A 14,177-nucleotide genomic window follows, 5' to 3' on the forward strand; every position below is an offset into this window, starting at 1 on the left:
TAAACAGTGATTTGTGCTTCCTCACACTTGATCCTGATTTTAAGGTCTGAACCCTGAGTGTGTGTGTGTGTGTTCGCCACTAGATGGCGCTGTGGTGTAGAAAATGGATCGTCTTGCAAAACAAACCTTCAGCACTCACCGGTTCCATGATAAAACCACATCGGTCCCTGACCTTTGACCTCCTCCTCAGATCACAGGGATCGAATGGACGAATCTTTATCTGGACGTTGGACTCGCTCCGTCCCCTGTGGGATTGTTCAGCCACGTTGGAAGAAAATATTTCGTAGAGCCGCCACACGAAACAAAACACAAACACGGGTACAAAACAATTCATCCAAGAAATACCTGAAACAAAGAAAGAGCGAAGTCTACGATTCATTTATTCAAACCGACGATCAGACAGTAAGATCGACCCGTACATGTTAGTCACCGAAGGCGTACTTTCTGCAGCTGCTGAGTTCGAACTCCAACAATGAAACATCTGTATTTTAATTTATTCAGGATCACGAGGACGGACGCAGGTCAGGATTTTTGTGCCATATAAAAATAATTGATGAAGACAAAATCAGTCCGAGGTCGTAACCCAGACTTGGATCCATCCAAACATCCTGACCATGCGAGTGTAGTTTTTACGAGGTGGACTCGAATCTCACACCTGCCGATGTGTGAGTCAGTATTTTTCCGTGCAATAATGAGCAGATTAAATCAGGGCCGGGGCGTGTCGGGGCTCCTGGGAGCACGCGGGGGGGGGGGCGCATGCTCCGGTGATTATTTCGAGCAGAGTAGCTGGCATGTATTCCCCGAACGAGCTCCTGATTATGATCAGGTTACAGCGTCCATGACAACAACCTGCAGCTCCCAGCAACCAGAGCGCCAACTCCACGGGGGCGGGGGGGGTTAGAGTGTGTGCATCTTAAATCATCAGATTATCAACATGAGCGGAGCATCAATGTGTCATTTCTCATTTTGGATCTTCACAAAAAAAAGCAGCACATGCATCCTCTGACCTTCTGACCCAGATAGTCCAGAAATACTCGAGACCGGACTGAGTCAAAACCAAGACCATACATATCCATGAAACAGCCTTCTCACGCGTGCAGGGGGGGTGGGGGGGGTGGGGTGGGGGGGGGGGGGTGGCTGTTAAGTGATCTGTCCTCGAAGGAAGGATGAAGAAGGAGTCACTAAAAGAAACCTTGGTGTTGGACTCTCGACGTTAATCCATCATGAGCGCTGAGCAAACATTCAGCAAAGTCCTTTAAAGAGGCAGAAAAACCTCGAGGAAGGAATCTGTGATGGCAGGACGTGGCTTCAAACACAGGACGTTCATAAAATACCAACACAGCAGGAAGGGGGGGTGGTGGGGTGGGGGTCACATTCTCCCAGCGTGGAGAACGACGGCGTTGAATCCTCCAACTCGACAAACTTCCTCCTCCGCGGTTTGTTGATTTGTATTTTTGTAAAACGAGTCGTTTCGGCCCGACAGCTCGGGTTTGAACGCTTTACAATAGAAGCTTTTAACTGCTGCTTTGTTTTCCATTAATCCTCTGACCTCTGTGGAGGAGGGAGAAAAAAAAAATTTGGACAGCAGGAGGTAAAGTGGGCGTCCATCCACTCGTAGTTATAAACACACAGAATCAGCAGATAACCTTCAGTCTGTATCGATCGACAAGTGAACAATGGCTCTTTAGAAAACACATTGTTTCAGTGAAGCTCCTCTTTAATAGGATTTGGACATCTAATCAGTGCTTTTGGCATGTATATGTGTGTGTGTGTGTGTGTGTGTGTGTGTGTGAACTAATTAGGACCAGCAATTACCCCAAACTGTGGCTGCGTCTCCTGCTGAAGGAGGGGCGGGGGCAACAATAGCAGACTGTCAGTGCCAACGCTGCCATGCATGACAGATGTATGTGGACACGCCAGACAAAAGCACGGCTGGCCGAGCGTGTGTGTGTGTGTGTGTGTGTGTGTGAGAGTGAAGGGTGTGTGTGTGTGTGTGTGTTTTGGGAGGAGGGGGGGGGGCAGTTCGTGTCCGATGGAGAAGGGGTGGTGGAGCGCTGCTGGCGGCTCAGGCATCCTTCCACCAGGCACCAGCAGCTCCCAGAAGCCCCTGCTGCCTCAGTCATAACCACCAACCCCGGAGCTGTCAATCTCCCAGAAGCCCCTGCTGCAGCTCCTTTAGTCCAGTCTGCTAATGGAGGGACGAGTCTGCTCATTATAACATTATCATTTACACCGTGGTATAATAAAACCTCCACTCTGAGACCAGAGACGTTTTTATTCTTCTAAATAAGTCAAGTGTAACAAAGTTTGTTAAAAGTCTTCAGAGCTGGTTGGGGCTTCAGACAGTAATTAAAATAAATCAATAAATCAATAAATCAAAATCTGTTGATAAAAGTTGGGTTGACAGATTTTCCCACACGATGAATTTACACCTCTTGAGGAAATCACTGAGTCTATGTCAAGTGTTAAAAACTGAACATCCTGCAGTACCGGGAGTGTCCACTAGAGGCTGGCTGCAGTACCTGGAGTGTCCACTAGAGGCTGGCTGCAGCAGCACAGGAAGTCACATACACACCCATTCAAACAGCCTGTTTTTACAGCAGACATGAACATGTTTACAGCCTGCTTCAAAAAACCAAATAGGTGTGATTAGCTCATGTCTCCATCCACACACACTGTACGGGGGGAATGTTTTGATGACTCAGCAGTTTTGATTGGATGAAGGATCAGAGTTATTCACAATAAGGTGTGTAGCTGAGCTGATTGACAGGTGGGCGTGGCCTCAGCTCTCATCCTGTCGTTAGCTTGACTCAACGTTAGCCTGAGACAGCATTTCCAGCACGGAGACCGCCATCCATGGGACTCCAGCGCCCCCTGCAGGAACACACGGGGGGCTCCAGCGCCCCCTGCAGGAACACACGGGGGACTCCAGCGCCCCCTGCAGGAACACACAGAGGACTCCAGCGCCCCCTGCAGGGACACACGGGGGACTCCAGCGCCCCCTGCAGGGACACACGGGGAACAACACTCAGGCTTCGCTCATAAATATTAATGTACGTGTTCCCAATGCTGTTTGGAAAAAGTCATTAACAATTCTCTCCCCCCCAACACACACACACACACACACACACACACACACACACACACACAGGCTTATATTATTGGAGCTTGATCAACACTCTCATTAGCGCTTTGGTCCAGAATTCGTCCCCCTGCTGCCGCTGCTTGTTATTCAAGTCGTCCTGGCGCTCGTCGGCCTCTCTCGTTAACTTCTCATAACGACGTGGAATTAAATCCAAATGATCTGATTGAAAGACACACTTCCGTACTTCAAGGTCACTGCTCTGCTGGCTCAAAGGTCACAAACTTACTGTAGCACGCTCGACTCTTGGAGAACTTAAAGCAACACCCAGTGATGTTTTCAGTTTCCTTCATTCGAGGTTAAATCCAAAAAGGCCACAGTGACAGATTATGAAGATATTTCAAAAAATGACTGGAATCAATTCTTCTTATTATTATTTTAAAGAGCGGTTTCTTTTGATACGACAAGCTAATGAGTCGTGTCCTCTAGGTTAACATGGGTGAGTGCTGTTGGACGGGGCCCTCAGGGAGGTTTCATACTGTCAATGGAGAATTAGCACATTTTGAGCTAAGTGATAAAACCTCGTAGAATCAGTGGAGAGAAGGTTTCAGACGTGTTGAAGGTTGTCGAGATGTTTCCACATGATGTGTGTGTGTGTGTGTGTGTGTGTGTGTGTGTGTGTGTGTGTGTGTGGATGTTTTGTCCCAGCGGGCACTCAGCAGCATGTTGGAATGACATGTATGAACATGTCAGAGCTGAAGGCAGCTGTGAGTGTCAGGTGGCTCATGGGAGATGTGTGTGTGTGTGTGTGTGTGTGTGTGTGTGTGTGTGTGTGTGCGTGTGTGTGTGTGTGTGTGTGTTGCAGACTAGTTTACAATAGGCTGATCAATTTAAAAAAAAATTGATCACATGTTGTGGTATCTTGTCAGAGAAAAGATGAACCTCAGGTCACATGATGGGAAACAGAAATTTGAAATTTGGATTTTGTATTTTTTTTTTTTTTGGACTTTCTGGAAGGCAGAAATAAGAACTCAAAAACCCAGAAAAGAAATGCTTCTAGAAACTTTTAATCCATCATCATCCTGCATCTTTCTCTCACCCAGACTCTAAAAGTCCTTCTCACGTGTTATCACCAGGACTCGATCTGATTTAATCGTTCTCTTAAACGTCTCTTTCTGGGTTTTTTTTATACTTGCAGCTCGTTTTGAAGGAGGCGCCTGAAGCTGCTGGATGGATCTCTGTTCTGATTAAAGACCAGGATTAAGGAGCGCTGACCTTTTGTTATCATGGATTCATCCTCCACGCACACACGCCGCCTCAAATCAATAGACAGCTCTGTGGGCTCTCACACACACACACACACACACACACACACACACACATATCCATCTCCTCTCGCAGATCAATCCCCCACAATCCTCTGCAGCCCTCAGCAGGCGCACCGGGGGCTTTTAGGGTGAAATTACGGCGTAGTGCTTCTGCTTTAGAGGAAGTAATATGTCGACTTCAGGGCTTTCTCATCACGACAAAATTGCTGGTGGTATTGATGCCACTATTAGTGCTCCCCACAGCAGAGACTCGAAGCATTACAGCCTGCGGTCGGCAGCTCGGGACGCCGCCGAGAGTGACAGAGATTGGCTTCATTAGAAAAAGCTGCTGCAGGTGAGCTGAGAGCGCCGCAGAATATCATCCTCAAAAGTTCAGGCAGGCTTGAGCTTTTGAGCTTTTGAGTTTTTGATTGTGGATATGAAGTATGGGGAGTGACCAAAAAAAAAAAAAAAAAAAAAAACTGATCTAACGACGTAGCAGCCAGCTCAAACCGGAACAGAAGCGCTCCTTAAAGACTGTAAACAGTCGTTATCTCCGTCCCCTCACAATGAGGAGGTTGCTGGTTTGAATCCCCTGTCTGTCAGAAGCCTCCTCTGCAGGTTCTCCCCCGTGCATGGCGTGGCATCTCTCCAGCTTCCTCCCACAGTCCATAAAACACACACGCTCGTTAGTGTAAGCTATTTTATTATGTTATTTGAGTTACCTGGTAAAGCAGTGTATAGCCTATATCGGCAGCTCTTATTTTGAAAGGTTCAAGGAACGGGAGAGTTTGGTTCGGGACCCGTGCGGGGTTCTCCCGCAGACGTGCGACTCCGTACTTCTTTATTTGATATTTTCCCAAGTATATGAATCATAAACACCCTCGGTTACATTAGCTTCCTTTTTCCCCACATGCACGATAATGTTTATATTATAAATATGACTTTTAATATCTCACGATCACAGCAACTGTTGCATAACAACCTGTGGTGCTTCGATTGCTTGAAGCTCTTTATTTGACTTGTGTTGTTGCTTTATCAGTCACTGTTTCACTTCTTACATGTTTTTTATGTTTCTCTCGTTTCCTGATCACGTGACAGGAAACGATCAACATACCTGCAGTCTTCTTCTGCCGTGTGAAGTTATGAGTTTTGCAGTTTTTTAGGGGAAATCAGGGTTGCTAAATGATGCTGATAGCCCCTCCCTCTGCCCTCTCATCCTCTAACACCCCCCCCCCCCCCTTCCTCCTCCTCCTCCTCCTCTCTGCTTTCCCTGCTGCCAGGCTTAAACTAATCCCATTATCAGTGAGGCGGCCTGACGCTGATGTGGCCTGCTAACTGACCAGCTGCTCCGAGTCTGGCCACCACGCGCACGCTGTAAAAGATGTCCGTTTGTCACGAGGAGGCGAGATGTAGTAAGAAGGAAATCAAGACAAATGTCGGGATTTTAAAACTCTTAAATTTGATTTATTGAGTTTGGAGGTTTTTACGTAAAGCTGCAGGTAACAGAGTTGATGCTTCATGCTAATTCTAACAAACAACATGCTTCATCTATACGGTTCATTTGACTTTAAAACATGAGACTGGATAAAAACATGAAGCATAACCCTTTAGAGCTCCCCCTGCTGGTGGTCTGCAGTACTGTAAGTGTGTGTGTCGACCTTTTAAATGTTTAAAAATGAAGGAGTCAGTAAACCCCAGGATGATTTGAAAACATCAAACCCCCCCTGCAGAATCTAAGAAATATACATTTCATTTCTAGGGGAGAATTGTTGCCACAGGTTGAGGGTTTAATTCCCGAAGAGATAAACTTACATACCACCGCACAAACTGTGTTCCTGTCCTCGTCACGTTCTCATATTGAGCTCACTTTTTGCAGCGTGCTCTGGCTCGGAGGCCCCGCAGCCTGCCAGCCCGTCAGCCATGACACCGGCTCTCCTGCCTGCCTGCTAGCTAACCGCTAACCCTGACAGCATGTGCCGTGGATCCCCGAGGAAAGGGGATTTTGCAGTTCCACAATAATGCAGAGTCACTCTGAGCGTCTCTAATCCAGCCCCCCCCCCCCCCATCTCAGCCTCTAACAATCTATCTAAAGACAGACCCTCACACACATGCCCTCTTTCTTCTGATTGGTCCGCTATTTGAAAGCCTTCCTGAAAAAGTCAGAACGCTGCAGGGCTGCCAGGCGCAGGATGTCTCGAGTGTTTTAGGGGCTTCAAGCCGTCTTGGTTTAATCTCAAGAAACTTCGCGTGATTTGCCAAACAAGCTGTCTATAGCGCCCTCGGAAGTCTACGTTTAGTTTAGACGGCGACTTCGTGTCGGAGCCAGCGTGACAGAACGTTCATGAGACAGGAAGCGGTGCTGTCTCAGGTGTTACGTGTCTCCGCCCCCTCAGGAGCATTAAAAATCACTCTTTGGGCCGTGTTTCCTGTGGGCTCGTCTCCAAACCGACACTTGATTAATAATTTATGGATCATCCCATTATGCCGGTTTACACAGTTCAAAGGCGGCACATTTGCATCCTGATTTGTTGGCCGTGCGATAAAGACACGCTCGGCCTCTCTGCATCACTATGTCTCTTAGAAATGGAATTCGGGACGCTGCGTCCTCACATCAGCGGATAAAGAAGATTAAAGTGCGTCCCCTCCTCCTCCTCCTCCTCCTCCTCCTCCTCCTCCAGCTCGGCCTCGGGGCTTTGATGTGACTCATGATGGAGGACAGACATGAAATACAGCAGAGTTACACACACACACACACACACACACACACACACACACTGATAAGGTCTTGAACTTTAAATGAGGAAGAGTTGAAGTTAAGATAGAAGTTATTTTTTTATCTGTTACAGCTTTATTGTCAATCCTGCTTCAATTAGAAACACAGACATGCAGCTTGTTTTTCTTGGTGTTTTTTTTATGTCTTGCTGATTTTTCTCAGTATATTTTATTTGCTTTACTTATCAACACTAAACGCTCCGGGGCATTTGGTTGAGAGAATTATTATTTTTTATTTTTTTGTTAAAACATGAAGCTACACCGGGCTCGTCAAAGGGACCGAGCCTTGAAACTGAGATTGAAACTTGAAACTTTTACTTAATTTATTTATCACTTAATTTACCACTGCTTTTAATCTGTTGTTGTTTTTAAGCTATTTATTAGGGACTTCATGACCAATCAGAATTTCTAATTTTTAACTTTTAAAAAAGTGAATGTTGTGTGTGTTGTGTTCTGTACTGGCGCTTTCCCTGCAATGAAGTTCCTAACGGATAAATAAAATTCATTTGATTGATTGAGATGAGCTTTTATTTTGAAGATTTACGGTATTTAAGGTTAAAAATAAATAAATTAAATTAAATTAAAAAGCAGGAAAATCAGAAAGTAAAATCCCACCAAGTGTTTGTTTTAAACTCTGATGTGTGTGTGTGTGTGTGTGTGTGTGTGTGTGTGTGAGTGCTTTTATTAAAGGAGCATCTCTGTTGTTTTTTTTTGTTGAAGGGATGAGTGACTCCATTTTTGTTGTGGCGTTGTTGTTTTTTTCTTCTGTTCTTCGAACAGGTGAAAGAATACGTATCAAAAGGACAAAACCGTTTTTTTTCAAATCTAAGAAAATGGAGGCGAAACAACAAAGCAACAGGAGGTAAAACGCAGCATTAACATCCCGCTGAAAGGAGGCCGAGCGGCGTTAAATGTCACCGCATACATCTGCTGTCTCACAAATGACTATTGATTGAGACGCACTCGGCCTCAACTCCTTTATTCACACTTTTTTTTTTTTTTTTTTTTAAGGACGGTTTTAGTGCGACGACGCTTCGAGCCTGCAGCTTCTGGCTCGCCACTTGTTTTTGTGAATCCCTCCACATCGGCGGTATCCGGGCAGATATGTACAGTCCGCCTGCCCGTCTCATTTCAATTGGCCTCCATCTGTTTTGTCTATCCATGAAAAGGTCTATTATGATCCTCTGCTCTTTGTACAAATGGACTACTAAGCGGATAGGGAGCCCGAGCCCCCCCCCCCCCGCCCCCCCCCCCCCCCCTCACTGAAACATTAGATTCCAAGGAGCTCGTCCTGCTCTGCTTTAATTACCCCGAGCCGGCAGAGAGGCCTTAATTTTAACGAGTTTTAAAACGCTGCTTCTTTAGACTCACTGCAGAAAAGAAGCATCAGAATAGGAGTTTGGGAGGAGGGGGGGGGGGGGGGGGGGGGGTTGTGAGTGGGCTCTTTATTAACCCTACAGTGACTAGCTAATGTGATTGAAGTGGAACCACCTGGCGGGGGGAACTGTATCGTCAGCTGCCAGTGAAGGCCGGCGAGCGGCGAGGACCAGGTGCCGCGCTGCAGCCTCTTTAATTGTCGCCGTGTAATAGCTTGCTTCAGTGCACAGTGAGGCTTGGGGCTAGGATTAAAAAAAGCTGTTGCTGCTAGCTAGCACACAGAAGTCCATTTTCTTTCACCACACACACACACACACACTTGAACCCCCCCCCCTGGAAGAGACAGACAGACACACACTCCTTCAGTGGTAATGAAAGAAGAAAGGGAAGGCAGCGAGGGAGGAGGGATGAAAGGAGGCCTGGAGGAGCAGCACGGCTGGAGGAGGCTATCTGAGGCAAACAGCCAACCAGGAAACGTCTCTGTCTGCTCCTGAACAAACCGCTGGACGGACGTCCAGTCCGACTCACGTACTGTAAACCCAGAAGGAGACCTGAGGCGTCAGAGTCCAGATCCCGGGAGGAGATTCTCTGCCGCCCCCTCCAAGTTCAAGAAGCGTCACCTCCCACGACTTGACATTTCTCCTGAGCTGTTTTTATCAGGACGTTCCAGAACAGCCGTGCACTGATGTTTATTCACACTTTACGTTACCCTATCAGGGGCAAGTTTTCCCCGTCGGACGTGAGGGGGGGGGGGGGCATCAGGAGGCCTGACAGGAAGTGAAAAGGCTCCTGAGCTCGTCGTGATACCTGCCGCTATAAAGACAGTTCATGTCATGGCTGCAGCTCCTCCAGTTTCCACTTGACGGTTGGCTCCTAAAGACTCTTTATTACCACACACACACACACACACACACACACACACACACGTGCAGAAATAAACATGTTTGGAGCTTGGTGTTTGATTTCTTTGATTCGTGTTCTTGGGAGTGCAGAGGGAGTATCGATGGTTCAGTTGTGGATAGTAGTGAACATGGTCAGGTGTTTTCTATGGACACTTCCTGACCCCCCCCCCCCCACCCCCCCCTCCCCCTCAGACACACCTGTTGGAGACCTGAGTGCACTCTTCCTGCTCACATTCAGTCAGAGTGTGAGTGCTCACACAGACTGCAGCTGTAGCGTAATCTTCCTGAGTGTCAGTCGGGGCCACAGATGGATCATTGAGAGGAGGCTGAGTGCTGCTGCGTTCAGGGACCTTCAGCCTCCCTGATGCACCGGCTGCCAGGTAACCGTCCACAGGGCCCCCGGCTGACCTGAGCTCCCGGGAGGTGGGAGGGGGGGGGGGGATGTGCAGGATGCAGGATACCTTATATGTGGAAAAACCAACACTCTCTTCAAAACCTCAAAAGTACAAAAAGTCCAACTTCAGGCTGCTGCAGGATGACTAACATTTATAAACCTGACAGAAATTCATCCAACTTTTCGAGGCCTGATTGGCGCTTCACGCACGCCGCACGCGCACGCCGCACGCGCAAGCAGCGTGCGATCCAGCTGAAGACGCAGATTCAAGGTCAAAGAGTCGGGGTTCGAAGGAGCCTGAAATGAAATGTGTCTCACACTTTCTCTGAGCGTCAGCAGCGTTTACAAATCATCATCTTCAGACAGCGAAGGCGCTTCGCTGCAGCTCGGCTGTCACGTCAGGAAGTTGTCACGTCAGGAAGTCGTTTCCCTCTCCTGCTTTACGCCACACGTGGAAGCTTTTAATCAGAGAGAGAGAGAGAGAGAGAGAGGGAGAGAGAGAGAGAGAGAGAGGGAGGGAATCAAATTAAGAAATAACAACAAAGCACCAAAAAAAAAAAAAACAAACAAGAAACTTGAAATCGTCTCGTGCGACCTCGGAGTTTTCCGTCTGTCGTGTCACTCAGTGTTTACAAATGGATGGATGGAATAGTTGCAGCTTTTTTAATACTCTTGAGCCCGCTTCATCCTGCTGGTGCTCAGCTGCCTTTGAGGAGGATGTATCCATAAAACGTCTCCGGGAGCCGGCGCTCCATTTGACAGCCCGCCGGGAGAACAAAGGCTCAGCACTAATGCAGCTCGGATCAACCGCCCGCTTTTCTATCGAGCAAGGTGCCAAGATGCACTCGCTCTTAGAGCCACCGGGGACCGTCTTCAAAGCCTAATGCAAAGTGAGTCATCCTCCGCCCGGCTCATGTTAAGTCCCCCTTTAATTCAGCCCCCTTTGGTTAATTATTTGCTATTGTGTTTTACCCATCTGAGCCCATGTCAACAATCACAACATTAGTTGGGAAAGGCCGGTTGTGGAGATGGAGGGCGGCCTGAAAGCACAGCAGCCTGGAAAAATGCAGGGTGGAGCTGGGAGGGGGGGGGGGGTTGTGCAGCCATCTGTGACCCCTGCCCCCCCCCCCCCCCTCATCGCCAGAGACCCCGACAAGCAGCAGGTCCCATGTGGGCGAGCGGGTGTCGCCCTCTTGTTGCTGTTTAGTTGTTGTTATTTATTAACAGATGCAGGCGGACGAGATGATGAGAGGCGGAAAGCTTTGCCTCGGGTGCCAAGGAGATGTTGGAGGAGAGGGTGTGTTTTTTTTTTTTTTTTTTTTTTTTTATGGGGGGTGATTTGGCACAAACATGGCGTCCAGCGGAGAGTCGGTCCAGCCAGAGGACAGAGGGAGAGCGAGGCCGGGCCATCTGTGGGACAGACATGGTAGACGGGTCTCAGATGCTGCCAAGACGTAATGGCACGGAGGAGGATTTTAGTCTTGACAAAAACTGCATTTAGCCCCACAGTCCTGAGGGACGCCGCGAGACAAACGAGACAAAGTGAAAGACGAGAGAAGACAGAGTGGAAATATAAAATACGTTTGGTGCATTTAAAATGAAATTTAATCAAAGTATAAATGTGTGATCTGTTTATCTGACACAGCGTGCACGTCGATTAGAGAGAGAGAGTTGTTACTTCTTCACCTTTAATTAGTTCAATAACTTTCAACATGGAGAATGGCGTCTTTCCCGTTTCCACGGAGAGCGCCGGGCGCCGGATTTCAGCAGTATTGTCTGTTGTCTGATGATATTATGATGAAGAAGTTGCACTCAAAAGACCTTTGCTGGGCGCTAAATTATTATTATTTTTACATTAGCTAACTTACCCACTCCTAAACTAGCATGCTGCGCTCTCATTGGCTGGAGGAAACACACCAGCTCCGCCCACAAACGTGCCGAGTCGACCAGGACAAATCAGAAGAGTGAAATCCAGTCAGAGGACAGAGTCTCTGCAGACACAGTCACACATGTACGGAGGCCCAGAAGGGACAAAGCAGCAGCTTCACTTTAGGAGGAGACTGAGTTTTATTTTGAAGGGACAAGCAGCTTCACTTTAGGAGAAGACTGAGTTTTATTTTGAAGGGAAAAGCAGCTTCACTTCAGAGAAGTCTGTATTTTATTTTGAAGGGACAAAGCAGCAGCTTCACTTTAGGAGGAGACTGAGTTTTATTTTGAAGAGATAAGCAGCTTCACTTTAGGAGTATACTGAGTTTTATTTTGAAGGGACAAAGCAGCAGCTTCACTTTAGGAGGAGACTGAGTTTTATTTTGAAGGGACAAGCAGCTTCACTTTAGGAGAAGACTGAGTTTTATTTTGAAGGGACAAAGCAGCAGCATCACTTTAGGAGAAGACTGAGTTTTTATTTCGAAGGGACAAGCAGCTTCACTTTAGGAGAAGACTGAGTTTTATTTTGAAGGGACAAGCAGCTTCACTTTAGGAGAAGACTGAGTTTTATTTTGAAGGGACAAGCAGTTTCACTTTAGGAGGAGACTGAGTTTTATTTTGAAGAGACAATGGAGCAGCTTTAGGAGAAGTTATTGTGTTTTGTTATTTATTTGGAAAAAGACTTTAAGAATGTTCTTTATTTTTTTAAGGTTTCCTGGAGAAGATGATGTTTGAGCGTTCGTCCCCTCTGGAGCCGAACAAAAAGAACCTCGGTTGGGAAAACGCTGTCGTCGTGTTGTCATTGTACTGGAAAAAAGATCAGAAACATCATCGCAGAAAACAAAACAAACACAACTTCAGTCGTGCCCATCCCTAAAAAAAAAAACAAGATAAAGCTTTTTGTCCCCGCTCACAAACAAGCGGCGAGCGCCCGGAGGAGAGCAGGATGCTGATGTAGAGTGAGAGAATGTCCCCGAGGTTCAATTACGGAGCCTCCACAGGTCGTCTCAGCCTTCATTAGCTGCCTGCTGGAGCAAACACTCCTTCCTCTGCTGCTCGTGTTGTCCTGAAGCTCGGGGAGAAGCCTCTCTAATGATCACACAAACAGCTTTCGCAGAGAGCAGGTCTCTGCTGTGTGCCGTTATGTGCTTTGTTAATGCAGCGGGGAAGGGGTCTCCGAGTCCCCCCGCAGCCTCGGCACGCTCTGCTCCTGCAGCTCCCACCTGAACGCCCTAACTAGACGCCCGGGTGTTGGCATGTTCAGACAGGGTGGAGGCTGATCGGCGCTCTGCAGGGCGGGGCGAGAGACGGACCGGAGCTGACTTTGTTTCTGCCCTTTGTGACGACAGTGGAACAGAGGCTGCTGCAGAGTAAAGAGTCCATCAGTATTAACTCATCCATTCATACACATTCACACACTGATGGTAGAGGCTGCTGCAGAGTAAAGAGTCCATCAGTATGAACTCATCCATTCATACACATTCACACACTGATGGTAGAGGCTGCTGCAGGGTAAGAGGTTAGCTGTGCTAACGTTGGGGAAAGAGATCACTCTGTATTCATGGAATTAATATTTGAAAGAAGATAGTTTCATTTTATTTAAATCCCATCTGAAGTTTTTTTCTCCAGAACATTTAATGAGAGGAACATGCAGATTTTTCTTTTCTTTTTTTTTTCTCGAAATCCCAATTTTCACCGTCACTGAGCATCATCCATGAGAAACGTTCGGCTCACAATCACATTAGGCAGCAATCAGGTCTCCTCTCTGTTACAGCAGCGTCTTAATTTCCTAAACGCTGCATGCAGATGAAAATTTAATCTGCTCACTTATTCTGGTAATGGAGATGGAAATTAGATTACACCGTATCTCAGCTCAGAGCCATCTGGGACGAGACTCAAGCTGAAAACTTTCCCCCGCTCGGCTTCTGAGAAGATGGAGAAATTCACCTGTCAGCCCCGTCACTGAAATCCAAACGCACAGAAGAGTCTTCTGAACTTTGACCTGCAACTGTTCTCTGAAGGACGTACTCGTTTCTGAGCGTTGTTCTTCCCTCAGTAATTCCACTGTAAGAGAATCGTGCTCTGGTGTCAGCAGCAGCTCCAGATCTGGATACTGTACTCACAAAAAGATTTAGTTTTTCCTTCGCCGTTGTAATTTTCAGAATCTGATTCCTGAAGTTCTGCCCCTTTTGGTTTTGATGGTGACATTTTTTGATTTTTGAATAGTCATTGACGAGCAGGCTAATGTTCCTAAAGTAAAAGTATTTATTAGGGGCGGGACTTTAACGGATTTGATTAATTAATTACAAGAAAGTAACACGTTACATTTTTTAAATGCATTTAATCACAGTTTGCCTCATAAAACTGTGCGGAACTGTTTGTCATTGCTACGCACTAGCTTGTCTCTAGCTTGT

The 14,177-nt window shown here is 47.1% G+C and overlaps 1 protein-coding gene across 1 annotated transcript in view; it reads right to left on the reverse strand.

Moving 5' to 3' along the window:
- LOC306835660 (sorting nexin-14-like) overlaps nt 1-14,177 on the reverse strand; it is a gene marked incomplete at its 3' end in the record, with an annotated part of 88,676 nt that overhangs the window by 72,037 nt on the left and 2,462 nt on the right. The window lies entirely within an intron of this gene.

This window comes from Symphodus melops, assembly GCF_947650265.1.
Source record: "Symphodus melops genome assembly, chromosome: 1".
Taxonomy (NCBI): domain Eukaryota; kingdom Metazoa; phylum Chordata; class Actinopteri; order Labriformes; family Labridae; genus Symphodus; species Symphodus melops.